General features: G+C 40.5%; 1 protein-coding gene across 1 annotated transcript in view; it reads left to right on the top strand.

Moving 5' to 3' along the window:
- The first annotated feature begins 2,311 nt into the window (after positions 1-2,311).
- LOC109913613 (guanine nucleotide-binding protein G(i) subunit alpha-1) overlaps positions 2,312-15,597 on the top strand; it is a 1,176,207-nt gene continuing 1,162,921 nt past the window's right edge. Inside the window, exon 1 of the mRNA XM_048610368.1 lies at positions 2,312-2,376. The gene's annotated coding sequence lies outside the window, so the exon portion shown is untranslated. The remainder of the gene's footprint in view (positions 2,377-15,597) is intronic.

Raw genomic sequence — 15,597 nt, 5'->3', positions numbered from 1 at the left:
AAATGTCAACTTTCCTGCTCCTCTGTTGCCTGGCCTGCTGTGTTCCTCCAGCTCCACACTATGTGTTATTTCTGACTCCAGCATCAGCAGTTCTTACTATCTCTGATATGATAGTTTTTACCCTGCAGTTTGAGAGGGAGAAACTGGAATCAGACGTAACAGTATTACAATTGAGAAAGGGTAACTACAAAGACATGAGGGAGGAGCTGGCCAGAGTTCATTGGAAGGGGACCCTAGCAGGAAGATGGAACAGCAATGGCAGGAGTTTCTGGGGTTAATTCAAGAGGCACAGCAGAAATTCATTTCAAGGAAGATGAAACATACTCAGGAGAGGATAAGGCAATGGTGGCTGACAGGGAAGTCAGGGACAACATTCATGAGTGAACGAAAAGCAAAAAATTCGGTGAAGATTAGTGGGAAGTGAGGGCATTGTAGCTAAGTTTGCAGATGATACAAAGATGGGTGGAGGAACAGGTAGTGTTTGAGGAAGTGGGGAGGCTGCAGAAGGACTTGGGCGTGAGTGGGCAAAGAAGTGGCAGATGGAAAACTGATTTGGAAAGAGGTTAAGCACTTTGGTGGGAAGAATAGAGAAGTAGACTATTTTCTAAATGGGGAAGGGCTTCAGAAATCTAAGGACAAAGGGACTTGGAGGTCCAGTTCAGGACTATCTTATGGTTAACATGCAGGTTCAGTTGGTGGTTAGGATTCATTTCAAGAAGGCTAGAGTACAAGAGCAGAGGTGAACCACTGAGGCTGTATAAGGCTCTGGTCAGACCATATTTGGAATATTGTGAGCAGTTTTGAACTGATATTTAAAGAAGGATTTGATTGTTGGAGGGAGTCCAGAGGAGGTTTACAAGAATGATCCTGGGGATGAAAGGCTTCATATGAGAAATGATTGAGGACTCTGGGTCTGTACTCAATGGAGTTTAGTAGGATGAGGGGGATCTGAATGAAACTTACAGAATACAAAGAGGCCTGGATAGAGTGGATGTGGGGAAGATGTTTCCACTAGTCGGAGAGACTATGGCCTGAAGGCACAACCTCAGAGTGAAGGGGTGACGCTTTAGAACTGAGATGAGGAGGAATTTCTTCAACCAGAGGGTAGTTAATCTGTGGAACTCATTGCTGTAGAGGGCTGTGGAGGCCAAGTCATTGACTGTATTTAAGACTGAGATAGGTTCTTGATTGGTAACGGGATCAAGCGTTATGGGGAGAAGGCAGGAGAATAGGGTTGAGAAACATGTCAGCCATGATTGAATGACAAAGCAGAGTTGATGGGCCGCATGATCTAACTCTGCTCCTATATCTTATGGTTATCTCCTTCTAGAGTTTCTTTGTAAAGGCACATTCCAGCCACTTCGAGGGCAGCGTTTTTAGGGGGTCATACGCTTAGCATATAGAAAGGATCTGATGGGAAGACTCTCACCATCTGCCAAATTTCCATGGCCATTAAGTCCTGAGGCAGGCCATGAATTGAGAGTTAGAAACATTACAATTCACCAGAAGACCTCTTTCTATGAATGTAGCACAGTCTACTGAAAGTTCTGGCAATGAGGCAATCTGTCATCACTTGGAGAACAATCAATGAGATCCAACATCTATTATTTTCCTCACAGTACTTTGAGGACAGCCTGAAGAACTTGTAGTGAAAGCCCTTCTTTGAATCTTTAGAAACAATTTCTCCACAAAGGTCAAGTGGTATATCAAAGTTCAGCTGAATGGAGTGTTCTACTGCAATGTGATCAGTTCCATCCTTTGTGATACCAGAGACATAAAAAATTTCAGTGTTGTGGTTGCATTTGGTATTTGCGTATCAAAGGTCTAGACATAACTTGATGTATTATGCACAAAGATGGCCATCAGAGTGAGGGTGATATTAGATAAGCCAGTAGCATGACCCCCAACTGCCAGAAGTTTATGCATTGTCTCCCTGCAAACCTGGTCCATTTTTAATCTCCAAAAATGGAAGATTGTTTGTGAGATCACGATGGTGCAGGAGTGGTATATGGGGCAGACATGCAGCATGAAGAATAATGAGAATACCAGTTTTTCTGTTGTGAAGCAATGTAAAATGTAAGAATGGAACCCACTAATTGCTGAAAGATTTCCTGTATGAACCACTGGAATGTTGCACTATGGAGGATGCTAGGAAGCTTCAAAGAGAGAATTCAAAGGATAGATGTGCAAGGCAATCTAACTAATTAACTTCACAATAAAATATTTTCAGTGGGTTATATTCCAGACAGTGGACATTTTTGTGTTGTTCCCTTCAAAGTATACACGAAAAAAAAGCTTTGAAACCATCTGCAACTCCTGGTCTGTGTGCGAAAGTTACATCTTGGAGTCAGCCATTAGAAACAGCCTATACAGCAGGTAAAACAAATAATACTCTATTTCTCTGTTTCTTTCTCACCTTCTTTTCCTTCTTCCTTTCTCCCTCGCTCTATCTCCCTCACTGTTCTTCTCTCCATGTTTATCTATCTCTACTTCTCCCTATCTATTTCTCCCTCTCTTTCTTGTTTCTCCCTCCCTGTTTCTTCCACCCTGATGCCCCATTTCTATTTCTCCCTCTTTTTCTTTCTATTTATTTGGCCCTGTTTCTGTCTCCAACACTGTTTTGCCTTTGCTCTAATACGCTCAGTTTCTCTGTCTATCTAAAGCCTCTTTCTTTCTCTGTTTATCCCATTGTGTGCCAGACTTTTGTTTCTCTACCTCTGCTTTCATCTCTGTTTCTGTCTCTCTTTCTCCCACTTTCTCTCTCTGTCTGTTTTTCTTCCTCCCTTTTACATCATGTCTATTCCTCCCTCTCTATTTTTCTCCCTCACTATTTTCCCTCTTTCTTTCTCCCTCATCACCCTCTTTTTCTCTTGCTCCTTGTTTCTCCCTTTTTCTTTCTCCCTTTCTCCCTCTCTGTTTGGGCATCTGTTTCTCCCTGTCTGCTTCCCCCATCTTTGTTTCTTTCTGTTTCGTCCTCTCTGTTTTAAGATCCTTGTTTCAGCCTCTTTATTTCTCCCTCATAGTTTCATCGTGTTTTGTCCTCTGTTTTGTCCTTTCTGTTTCATCCTGTCTGTTTCTCCTTCTGTTTTTTGCCCTCTCTTTTTCACCCACTCTCTTTCTTGCTCTGCCTGTCTCCCTCCCTTTTACTTCATGTCTGTTTCTCCCTTTCTGTTTTTCCATCTTTCTTTCACACACTATTTCCCTTGCACTTTCTCCCTCCCTGGTTCTCCCTCTAGTTTCTTTACTCTGTATTGCCCTGTTTCTCCTGCTGGTTCTACCTCACAATTTGTCCCTCTCTGATTCTCCTGTCTGGTCCTCTTTGTTGCTCACTCCCAATTTAAAAACTCTTTGTATCCCCCTCTCTGTGTTCCCCCTGTTTCTCCATCTCTGTCTCGCCCTGTCATTTTCGCCCACTCTTTTTCACCTTTTTTCGCTCTTTTTCTCTTTCCCTGTTTTGCCTTCTCTGTTTATCCCTTTCTGTCAAACCCTTTTTCTTTCACCCTCTCTGGTCTCTGTTTCTCCCTCACTGTATTGCCCACTCTGTTTCTCCTGTTGTGTTTCTCGTGCTCTGTTTCTCCTTTACTGTTATACCCTCTCCTTTTCATCCTCTGGGTTTCTCCGTCTCGAGCATTACACTAACACTAAAATAGATATCACTACTCATTTGTGTGATAGGTAGAACTTCTTTTTGAAAGCAGCATCTTGTTAGTAGTGCTATTGCATTGAAACAAGGCAAAATAGCTAACTACACCTTTTTTGTCAGTTAACTGTGAGTCATCATTATCCGGGGCAATATCTATGGCAAGACATTTACTAATCTGAGTCCACCTGCCAATAAATCAACACTTTCCTCTCTTTCAGTATAAATATTGTTTTCCTTTGACTTTGACATTTCTAACAAATTATCTTGATGAGTGCAATGTTTTAACAAATTCTGTCTTTTTTCAGCAATATTCAGGTAGGTATCAATGAAGATCTTAGAGGAGGGAGGAGAGGTGGAAGGGTAGAATCAGTTACAGAGGAAATTTGGGAGCTTAAGGTCTTGTCAGCTGAAAGTCTGATCATAAATGGCAGAGCAGTTAAATTTGGGAATGCTAAAGAGGTCACAATTGGCAGAGCACAAAGAATTCTGTGGGGTCTGTAAGGCAAAAGAAGATCACTGAGAAAGGGAGATGTGATCAATCATGGAAGGTTTTGAATACTAGGATGAGAATTTTAAAATTGAAGTGTGGCTTAACTTGGAACCGTATAGGTCAGCAAGCACAGGGACTTGGATGAATAACATTGACTATGAGTTTAGAACATAAGCAGCAGAGTTTAGACCACCATTTTGCAAAAGTTAAAGCACGGGAAGCTGTCAAAAATGCACTGGAATAATTAAGTCCAGAAAAAAAAAGATAAAAATGGACAGATGAAAACAGTAGGTGGAAGCAGGGGTGAATTTGGATGATGTTACAGATGTTAAAATAGAACAACTCACAAATTTGCGAGTGGCCTGTGTCAAACATGAGCATTTGCCTGATAAAGGGGTGGATATTATTGTCCTAATATACAGATTTTCATGTAAAGTTTACTTGAAATTGGGTAAATCAGATCCAGTCTTTTTTTTTATTAGAAAGTACAATCCCTTAAACATGACTTAAAACTGAACCAATTGATAATCACAAACTTTAGTTTCTTTCTTCCAACAATATTTCCCCCTTTCCTCCTTTTTCTGAGCATACTGACTCGTTGCTGATGTAGGTTGCCAAAATACTCAATTTCTATGAATGGTGCTGATAAACATTTTGAGTTTAAGCTCAGTAGCTATTATTGATTCATGGTATTTTGAAGAGATTTGTAGCTTAAAACTGTCAGCAATAAATTGTGTAGCACGATGTCTATTTTTCAGATACTAACTGACAGTAGGGCTTCAATATGAAATGCAGAGGTGTACTGCATTATGGTACAGAAATATACTTGTCATATCAATGTGATATGAAGTTAGGGGCCAGGATCCATGCAGGAAATAGTGTTTGTGCACTGAATATTAAATTACATGGTCTAGATCATTTAAAATGCCCTTCTTCAAAATTAGGTTGTTTTCATGCATTTGGTACCTTTTCAAGGAAGTCAAGTTCACAAGTGACCCACTTATGGGAACTGCTGCAGAAGCAACAAGATTAATGATAAAAATAATCATTTCTGATTGTGGGGCCAGGTAATGGCAGAACTCTTGATCACTCCTTTTCTCTCCAGCTGTCTTTGTAGCTAGTTCCTGGTGTCACTGTGGTTATATCTTTGAGTACTCTTCTCTAGCGAGCTGCCTGAGAAAGCTCATTAGGTGTCTGCAGCTCACTATCTTGATTATAATGAGGCTCAAGGGTCAATATTTCATGAGCCTAAAGCTTAACATTCAGGCACACAAATCATTCCAATCAAGGGATCATTGACATTGTAGCTGCCTACAATAATTTTTTTTTCCCCTGTTGAGGCTCAGCGGTGATGCAACATAGATTTTATGATTATAATTTTATTTGAAACCTGTTGCCATTTTGCATGACTTGGAAAATGCTTGTATTAATTGGTAAAATATTGATCTAGTAGAATGCCATAAACATGACATTGCATTTTATATACTATAGAATCATTGCGACACGCAAAATGGCAATACGAAGGTGGCAGCATAGTGCTTCAGAATCTCAAGCTAATGTTCTGGAGACATAGTTTGAATCCCACTGTGGCAGATCATAGAATCCCTACAATGTTGAAGCAGGCCATTTGGCCGTCAAGTCCACAATGACCTTCCAAAGAGCATCCCATCCAGACCAACCTCCTATCCTATTCCTGTAACTCTGTATCTCCCATGGCTAATCTGCTTTGCATCCAATAATTTCCAGATTCTTGGCAGATCTGTTGTTATTTATTTTCTTGGGTAAGCAAGAAAAGGACAAACCTGGGTCTTTTATTTTTTCCTTGGAATGGCATTTCAGAACCAAGAAATTTCAAGGTTTGTTATCATTTAGGTTTATAAAAAGTCAGTAACAAACTTTTTTTCCATTCCAAAGCAATATGATAACCTTGTAGACAGTCAGCATTTCTAAATGTTAAAATGACATACAGCTGAATGTTTATTTTCTGGACAATTTCATTCATTCCAACATACATTAGTAATCAAAACAATGCAACAATCTTGTTTTCTTTCTGAGATAATCATGTTTCAACTAAACTGTGTTTATATGTCGACTAAAACTGAGTAAGTCATTTCTGTTGTGCAGAAATCTGTCAGTTATTATTTAATTTCATTGTTTAGAACAACAACCTTTCTCATCTTGTCCTTACTAAAAAAAATCATGCTATTTGTTTAAACTAATAAATTTGTGACAAAGGTTATGATGGCAAAATTGTAATTGTTTGACAATACATATCACATGTATTTTATTAAAATTTAAATGGTACTTTTTGATTGAAATAGCGCATATTGATTGCATTTAATTTAAGGGCCTCCAAATTTCAAATCCATCATGCACTACAGCTTGTTCATGAAATAGATAATATTAACAGTAAAAAGATAAATCTGTCATCCTTTAAGTGGTCAGATCATTGGAAATTATTTTTACTGTCTGCATATTAATTTCAACTACTTTGTCTTTTCAAACTCTTTTAAAAGATTTCTCTCTTCTAGGATTCTAAATAATGGAAAAACAAACAACAAATTGACAGTTTAAGAGATACTTGGAAACATTATTTTCCACAGATTAGTGGATAATATTATGTTACTGCTTCTGCATAAATAGAAAATTGGTTATGAATATTTACCGCGAACAGTTAATCTTTTCTTCATGAAAGTTATTCTATTCAATTGTATAAGTAAATTAGACATTTAAATTGTTTCCTCCGTGGTATTCCTTGTGAATTCTCTTTGGTTTTTTTTCGATGTTGGAGTATCCCAGCTATTTTTCAAAAATGTGCTCAGCAAACCAGTCAGTAATACAAGGAAACAGAAATGACAGTGTAACACTGACTTACAAAGGAACATAACACTTCGTAGGAGTAGGCCATTTGGTCTTTCAAGCCTACTCCACCATTCAATTAGATCATGGCTGATCTGTTGTCATATTTCCAACTCCTGTCTGCACCCTATAACCTTTGACTACCTTGTCGATCAATAGTCTACCTATCTCATCCTTGAATAAATTTAAAGACCTACCAGTACATTCTAAAGAAGAGAATTCCATAGTTTAACCACCTTCTGAGGGAAATAATTTCTGCTTATCTCTGCTGTAAAAGTGAGACCTTTTTTAAATTATGTCCCCTAGTTTTAGTCTCCCAACAGAAATGTGTTCCAGATTCCTGTCTATCTATTCCCTCAAGTTCTTTATATAGAGTCATAAAGCATGTAAACAGACCCTTTGGTCCAACCCATCCATTCCGAACATAATCCAAAACTAAATTAGTTGTTCCCCCCCATCCCCCATCCCCCCATCTGCTCCTGGCCTGTATCCCTCCAAACCTTTTCTCCTCATGTATTTATCCAAAGGTCTTTTAAACATTGTAATTGTGCCCACATCCACCACTTCCTCTGGAAGTTCATTCTACATGCGAACCACCCTCTGTGTAAAAAAAAAAAAAATTACCCCTCATGTCTTTTTTAAATCTCTCTCCTCTCACCTTAAAAATGTGCTAAAAACCTCGTCTTGAAATCCCCCATTTTAGGGAAAAGACACCTACCATTAACCCTATCTAATCCCCTCATGATTTTATAAATATCTATCAAGTCGCCTCTCAACCTCCTACACTCCAGTGAAAAAAGTCCCAGCCTATCCAGCCTTTCTTTATAACTCAGACCTTCCATACCAGACAACATCCTGGTAAATCTCTTCTGAATACTGTCCAGCCTAATAATATCCTTCCTATAACTGGGTGACGAGAACTGGACACAGTACTCCAGAACAGGCCTCACCAATGTGCTGTATAACCTCAAAAACTGCCTAACTCCTATACTCAAAGGACTGAGCAATGAAGGCAAGAATGCTAATCACTTTTTTTAACCACCCTGCCTCTTTGTGACGCAAACTTCAAACAATTATGAACCTGAACCCATAGGTGCCTCTGTTCTACAACATTGCCCAAGGCCCTACAGGTTTCAATGAGATTATCTCTCATTGTTCTAAACTCCAATGGGTGTAGGGCAAACCTATTCAATCTTTCTTCATAAAATTAGCCTTTCAATCCCAGGATTGAGTCAAGTGACTTTTCTTTAAACTGCTTCTAAAGCCACAATACCTTTCTTCAAATGCAACCAAAAGTATATACAATTCTCATCAAAGCTGTAGAACCATAGCAAAATGTTCCTAATGTTATTAACCATTCCCATTTTAATAAACAACAATAATCCATTTGTTAAGCACTTAACCATTTGTTCATCTGCATATTAATTTTGCGATGTCTGTACCAAATAGTTCTGCAAACCTCTTTCTATTTAAATAATACACTGCTTTCCAATTCTTTCTGCTGAAGTAGACAAGTTCGTATTGGCCAGTGTTATACTCCATCTGCTGATTTCTTTTTGACTCGCTTATCCTGTTTGTATCCCTTTGCAGAATCTCCACCCTCTTGAAACCTTACTTTCCTATCTTTCAAGGTGTCATCAGCATGTTTAGCTACGATACATTTAGTCCTATCATCCAAATCACTGAGGTTAACTTTCCCAAAATTTGGCTGTCAATGTTGGGGAATTTCATGGAGGGGTTCTCTCCATGAGCTCTAGGAGTTTTCTTGCACAATTTTATGGTGTTCACCTGATTAAGTATGCCTTACATCTCCATTGTGCTTCTACCATGCTATCTTGCACTGACCAGTGGTGGAAGTGCTTGCCACTGGCAGGATCTTCTGGCACCATATTTAAAGCCCAGCTGTGCATGAGTTTAAATGCTGCAAGCCAGGAATTAGAGTTTAAGGTCACAGTGCATGACGAACTGCCGCAGGGATGGCTAGCTGAGACCAGTGGCACCCTACTTTGACTGGGAACTGGAGGTCCTTGTAGAGGGAGTGGTGGACATTCTAGTGAAAAAATTCCCAGCCTATCCAGCCTTTCTTTATAACTCAAACCTTCCATACTTGACAACATCCTGGTAAATCTCTTCTGAATCCTGTCCAGCTTAATTATATTCTTCCTATAACTGGGTGACGAGAACTGGACACAGTATGTTGGACAGTATTTCCACAGGACTACCAGAGGAGACAACAGCACCCTACCAGTCTGGTTTGAAGTCCCACTTGGTCAGTAAGGTGACAATGGTGCAAGGAGCATCAGTAATACAGAAAGAACGTTAATAACCTTCTGTGCTCCACAAGGGTAAGTGCTACAATTTTCTCTCTGCTACCTCACATTCTGTCTATCCCTTGTTACTGCATCCACTTCCCACCAAGGCTCATGGTCTACCATCCTCACAATTGCTTGCAGCATGTTCCCTCAATAACTCTCACCCATACCATTCTGCCTATCCGATTACTAAGCTTGCATGCTCTCTGTGCTTCTTACTCATGGAATACTTCACCACCTTTCCTCCAGCTGCACCACTACCAACAGCTGTTTCAGCCACTTTTTATTTCACTCAGTCTTTGCCTTTGTTTCATTCCATGAGATAGCAGACTACAGTAGAGCAGAATGGGCAAAGATGGCTGGTAGTATGTCTGACGTTCATCTGCTCACCTAAGAGGAAAGAATCCATGTCTTATTGGGAGGAGACCATTATTTTTCAGTGGTGGTGCCAAAACCCGCATGTTTCAGTAACCAACTAAAAATCATTGCCAAGTATTGCTGTGTGCTCCCAATCACCAGCAATGTGATGTATTCTTAACATGCCCAAGCTTCTACTTGTATTTTGGAGCTGACTCCCTCTCATCATCTGCAGGCAAGAGTGGCACTGGAGGGTTTGAATTATAAGGATAGGCTGGGACTTTTTTTCACTGGAGCATAGGAGGTTGAGGGGTGGCCTTACAGAGGTTTATAAAATCATGACGGGCATAGACAAGGTAAATAGCAAAGGTCTTTTCCCTAGGGTAGGGGAGTTCAAAACTAGAGGGCATATTTTTAAGATGAGCGAAAAAAGATTTAAAAAGGGCCCAAGGGGCAACGTTTTCATACAGAAGATAGTTCGTATGTGGAAAACTCCCAGTGGAAATGGTAGATGCAGATACAGTTATGACATTTAAAAGACATTTGGATAGGTGCATAAATAGGAAAGGTTTAAAGGGATATGGGATATCAGAAAGTTTGTCGGTATGGACAAGTTGGACCGAAGGATCTGTTTTTGTGCAGTATGAATTATGACTCTATGGTATCTGCACAGCCTCCACTATGAAGGAACCAACTCCCATCGACAAACCATCTCCTCCAACTTTGAGGAAGAAGACACAGACTCTTCAAAGAAAACACTAGCAAGGCTTTCTCCGGCACCCTCCATCCGGTCAGATAATAACACCTTAGGGCATTAACTAGAGTACAGTGGGGATGACATTGTTGTGAGCACACCATTGGCATGTTCCTCCAGCTGGTTGAGGAAGAAGTGCTAAGGTTACTGGCGCTCAAAGGACTGCTGGAGACCATGCACCTGCTCAGTCCGAGGCAGGAGAAAGCTCATGACGTCAGCCCTTAATACCACCTTGATAATACACAAACTGATACGTGAGCAGCAGCAATCTGGATTAAAGGTTGAAAGAGACCAGCAATACTATCTGTACTATGCTGGCTCTGGCATTCATGCATCTGGCTACCATGCTCAAGATCTGCCAGAAATACACACAGACCTGCACTCCATTACTTTAAAAATTAGTCCATAGCAGCAGGGGAAATAAGGGATCTTGATCTGACTCCAAATGTGTCTTTCTGTCAAGGAGATAGGATGATGACAGTAGGCCCGCACCCAGAAGTGTCCTCTTAGGACACTCAAAATGTCTCTGGGCCTTTCACTTCCGTTCTGCTTGCAGCCATCCACCTTAAGACAGTTCAAGCTGAAACTAGGGAGCCTGCATTTGGCTAGAATACTCTCCGCATAACTGGGCCCTGTAGCCTCAAAAGCCCCCAAGGTGGTCCACCTCAAACTACAAGACCAATAGGATCTGATGATGGCCAGGCTCACTCCACCTCAGCTACAGTCCCAGATCTAGAGGGAGGGAAAGAAAAAAAAAACCTTTTAAGAACATGTTGGTTGCACAGGTGACATTTCAAAGCAGGTATAATTTCACATTTGTAACTATATACTTGCTTTACATCATCACCCGTGTGATTGACTGACTGTCACTTTAACTATAGCTACAACAATAAAGGTGAAGAAGCTACCCAACTTTAATGCCATGTGATGTTATAATCTTGGCTAAAGGACTGCTATTCTCTCCCTCGTACTAGAGCAAGAGTAAAACGTTTTCAAGATTGAATGAGTGAGCAACAGATATTGTAAATGTTTCCATCAGTTTACAACATACTTTTGTTAAACATCTGTAACAGCGAAGAAAGAACAAACCAATAAGCTACATTTGCAATATTGGGATAAATGGCTTTTCACAAATGGCTTGCCTTTTACACATGTACACTTAATGATTGATGTCATCACTCAGTTCCATTGAAAGTGGTTTCCTGTCTGGGTTGTTGCAGTCGTGTTGCTGTGCAGTAGGATGATGGTGATATTCCTTCTGATTTCCTTATTTTCTTAATTGGTACAGTGTTGTGACTCAGATTCACATCATTTATCAGATCCACTCATTGCCACCGCCAGTTGTCTAGACAACAGCATGAAAGGATTATGTGGCCCATTCTGTTTGTACTCTACACAGTCACAGACCTGTCCAAGCATGGAAATCTCAAATAAAGTTTCCAGCAAAAAGAAGAGATTCCACTGAAAATGAAAGACTGTAGTTTTCTGCATTTTCTGTGCATCATAAGGGAGCTTTTGCTGGAAACTTTGTATTAGGAGGCTGCTCCACTTCTGCGGGAGGTTGCTGCTAGTTCTGGGTTTTGACACACATATGATCTTCCATCAGTTTCTGTGGCCCCTTGTAGTATAGCAGCCACAGAGACAAGAATAGTTGCTGTGCCTGGATCCATTGGCAATGGTTCCAACGAACCTATGTGGGCAATATTAGAAATAAAGCAACTCCTCAGTAATGTGGTCAGTCAGCAGCTGCAACAGACAAATAGCATTTAATCATTGCCCAAAATTTAGAGAGGATGCATCTGAGCTGTTGATACGAACCTTAAACACAGTTGACCTTATTCAGATGTACACTGCATAAGCCATATATGAATTACAAGGGATTGTAGGAGCAGTAGCAACAATGAGACCTCTCCCTCCACCCTCACCCCCAACATTAACCAAGAAAGGCAGCATTGCGTGCAAGATAATGATGCAAAAAATTTACTGTCCAAGGTGTGAGGAAAGCAGCTCCAGAATTTTATGCAGCCTAGATGACCTTTGAAAATATTTCTTTATCAACCCACCCAAAATTAATTTGTTCTTGCACATCTCTACAGAAGGTGGAACTTGAACCTGGGATTCCTAGTCCAGAGGGAGGTAGGGATACCACCCTCCTACAAGAGCCCTATATGACCTTTGAATATGTTTATGAATTATGGAATGCAGGTGAAATTTTAAGCTTAACTGGCATTACTTCTTCTTCACAACAATTAGTGGAATCAATCTGTAATGATCAAGGAGCTGGATCATTACCTTGTGGCCAGGACTTGTATTCAACATAGTTAGTCCCTGCCTTTGATGAATCTGCTGTCCTCCCAACACTCCCACAGAACTCTGTGCTCTCCCATGTTCTATCATCTCATAGACATAGAAACATTGAAAATTGGAGCAGGAGTAGGCCATTTGATCCATTGAGCCTGCTCCACCATTCAATGAGATCATAACTGATCTTAACACTTATCTCAACACCTTACTCCACAGTCTCCCCATACCCCCTTACACCTTTGCTCTCTTGAAATCTATCTATTTATTTCTAAAATATATTCAGCAACTTGGCCTCCACATCATCTGTCATGGATAATTCCACAGATTCACCACCTTCTCAGTGAAGAAATTTCCCTTCTTTTCAGTGCAAAATGGCTCACTGTGCATCCTGAAAATGTAACTTCTAGTTTTATATCTCTCACACTTGCCCCCAGACAGGTAAAACACTATCCCTGCATCCAATATTTCCAGCCCTTCTGAATTTTACATATTTCAATGAGATGCCCTCTCGTTCTTCTAATCTTCAATCAATACAGGCCCAGTTGATCTCTCTTCACATGATAAACCTGCCACCTCTGGAATCAGTCTAGTGAAGCTTCATTACGCCCCATTCTACGGCAAATATATATTGTCTTGGATAAAGAGACCAGACAGCACGCAATAGTTCAGGCATGGTCTAACCAAGACTGTTGCACCAAGCTGCAACGCTTCCTTGGTGTCTCGCAATGAACAACAACGCACCATTTGCCATCCTAAACTGCCTCACTAACTGCTGTGACGGCGTCTTCCACCCTTAGATATTGAATTGACCCCATTCACAATAACTGTCCCCTATATATCCTAGCATGCTGTCTCCAATCTGCATGATTGTTGTCCCAAGATCACTACCACAGCATGCCCTGATAACGTCCTCTTGACTTTATGAACAGACTGACCCCTGCACCACCTCCCCCCACCTTCCCATTTGACTTAAAATGACAGCATAATGACTGACCAAACCCTTGACTCATATCTGTGAAGCTTCCTGACTCATTTACTGCCAATCCTTGGACTGGTTGCACTGCACCTATAGGGTTGACTGTGGTCCACTCCTGAGACTGTAATGAATGGAACTCCTGATACTGACCACCCTATTGGCTGACAATGTCAGGACTGATGTTGGAATGATGCCCTTGACTGACTGTGCTGTTATCCCTGACTAACAACAATCACACTTGACTTGACTAAGGACTACTTCCCTTAGACTTTGAGACATAGCGTCATAGAGATGTACAGCATTGAAACAGACTCTCAGGTCCAACTAGTCCATGCTGCCCAGATACCCTAAATAAATCTAGTCCCATTTGCCAGCATTTGGCCCACTTTCCTCTAAACCTTTCATATATATGTACCCACCTAGATGCCTTTTTAAATGTTGTCACTTCTCATGTGGTCACTGCCACTGCCTTTGTTTGTCTTCCTCCTTTTCAAAGTGCTGTTGTTTTGATTTTATTTCCCCTAAGTTCCAAAACAATGCAACAGCTTATAAAACAGTAATTACTGTTCCTAGAGTTCGTGGAAATCAGCTTCAACACTGAAAATACCTCAAAAAAGGAGCAGCTCTTAGAGCCACAATGTTTTCCTGTCCCCCCATCTTGGATTACCCAGAATCCTCCTCTTCCAAATGATTCAAGTATGTTTTTCCCATAAGCTATTAGCACATGGTGTAAGTGCCAGACTGATGTAGCATAGTGCCATACAGCAACATGTCCACTCCCTTGATTGATTATTGCTGGCATGACAGGTTGTCTTGCTTTGTGTCTGGGTGAAAAGGCAAACTATGATGGAAATAGTTTGAGCATACAAGTTCTCATTAAGTGGCAATGTGCAAAAAGGCAATGTAGGGATGCTGCAAGCATTGAAGTAGATGCAAAGCGAATGAACTATAAGAAAGCAAACTAAGAGCCCTGAGATGTATCTTGTTCCAATGCATGAGATGGCTGCCTGTCGCATCATTGTATTGAAGTTCGGTGTTGAAGTGTTGAATGTCAAATAAATGAGTCTAAGATATGCCATTGTGATGTGGTGATGCTGATCTTTTACCAATGCCAAGCTCTTTGGATAGAGGATGCATACTTTCACTGCCCATGGAGCAGACCCGAAGATGCTGGGAATGACGGTCAAAATAGAGTCATGAAAATGACATCGGCAAGTTGCAGCCACCAGGTAACTGTGCTGACTTTCATCCTGAGAATTGCTGCTGTATTATTTTTTTCTCCTGGCTGGGAAAATTGCAATGTGCATATAAATGAAGAAGGATTAAGTAATAATGAGATGTTAATATATGCAAATAAGCCCCTAACCACTGACTAATCAGATTCTCATCTAGTCATTAAATCCTTACGTGGAAAGTTGACCTTTTTTTTTCTCAATGTCAAGAATCTCAATTTTCCATGGTCGTCATTTTTTTCCAGTTATCTTGTCATTGCTCATGTCATTCAGGAGCTGGGAAAATTCTTCCTAATGTAAGTTTTTGAAAACCTAACACTGATCCCTGTGAGACTCTAATAGTAGCGGCTTGCCAACACACACACTATTTTCTGTTTGGTAATGAATCTTTTATCCATGCTAGTATGTTTCCTTTACACCATTTGACCTTATCTTGAACAGCAACCTGATGTGGCACATTATCAAATGCTTTTTAGAAATCTAAATATATCACATCTACTGGCTCCCTTCTATCGAATGTGGATGCTACTTCATCAAAAAATCTCAAATAGTTCAGTTAAATATGATCAGAGATAGTAGGAACTGCAGATGCTGGAGAATCCGAGACAACAAGGTGCAGGGCTGGATGAACACAGCAGGCCAAGCAGCATCATAGGAGCAGAGAGGCTGA

Source organism: Rhincodon typus, chromosome 22, assembly GCF_021869965.1.
Source record: "Rhincodon typus isolate 14 chromosome 22, sRhiTyp1.1, whole genome shotgun sequence".
Taxonomy (NCBI): Eukaryota; Metazoa; Chordata; class Chondrichthyes; order Orectolobiformes; family Rhincodontidae; genus Rhincodon; species Rhincodon typus.
The sequence above is the reverse complement of the archived record's forward strand: the minus strand, read 5'-3'. Positions and strand labels throughout refer to the sequence as shown.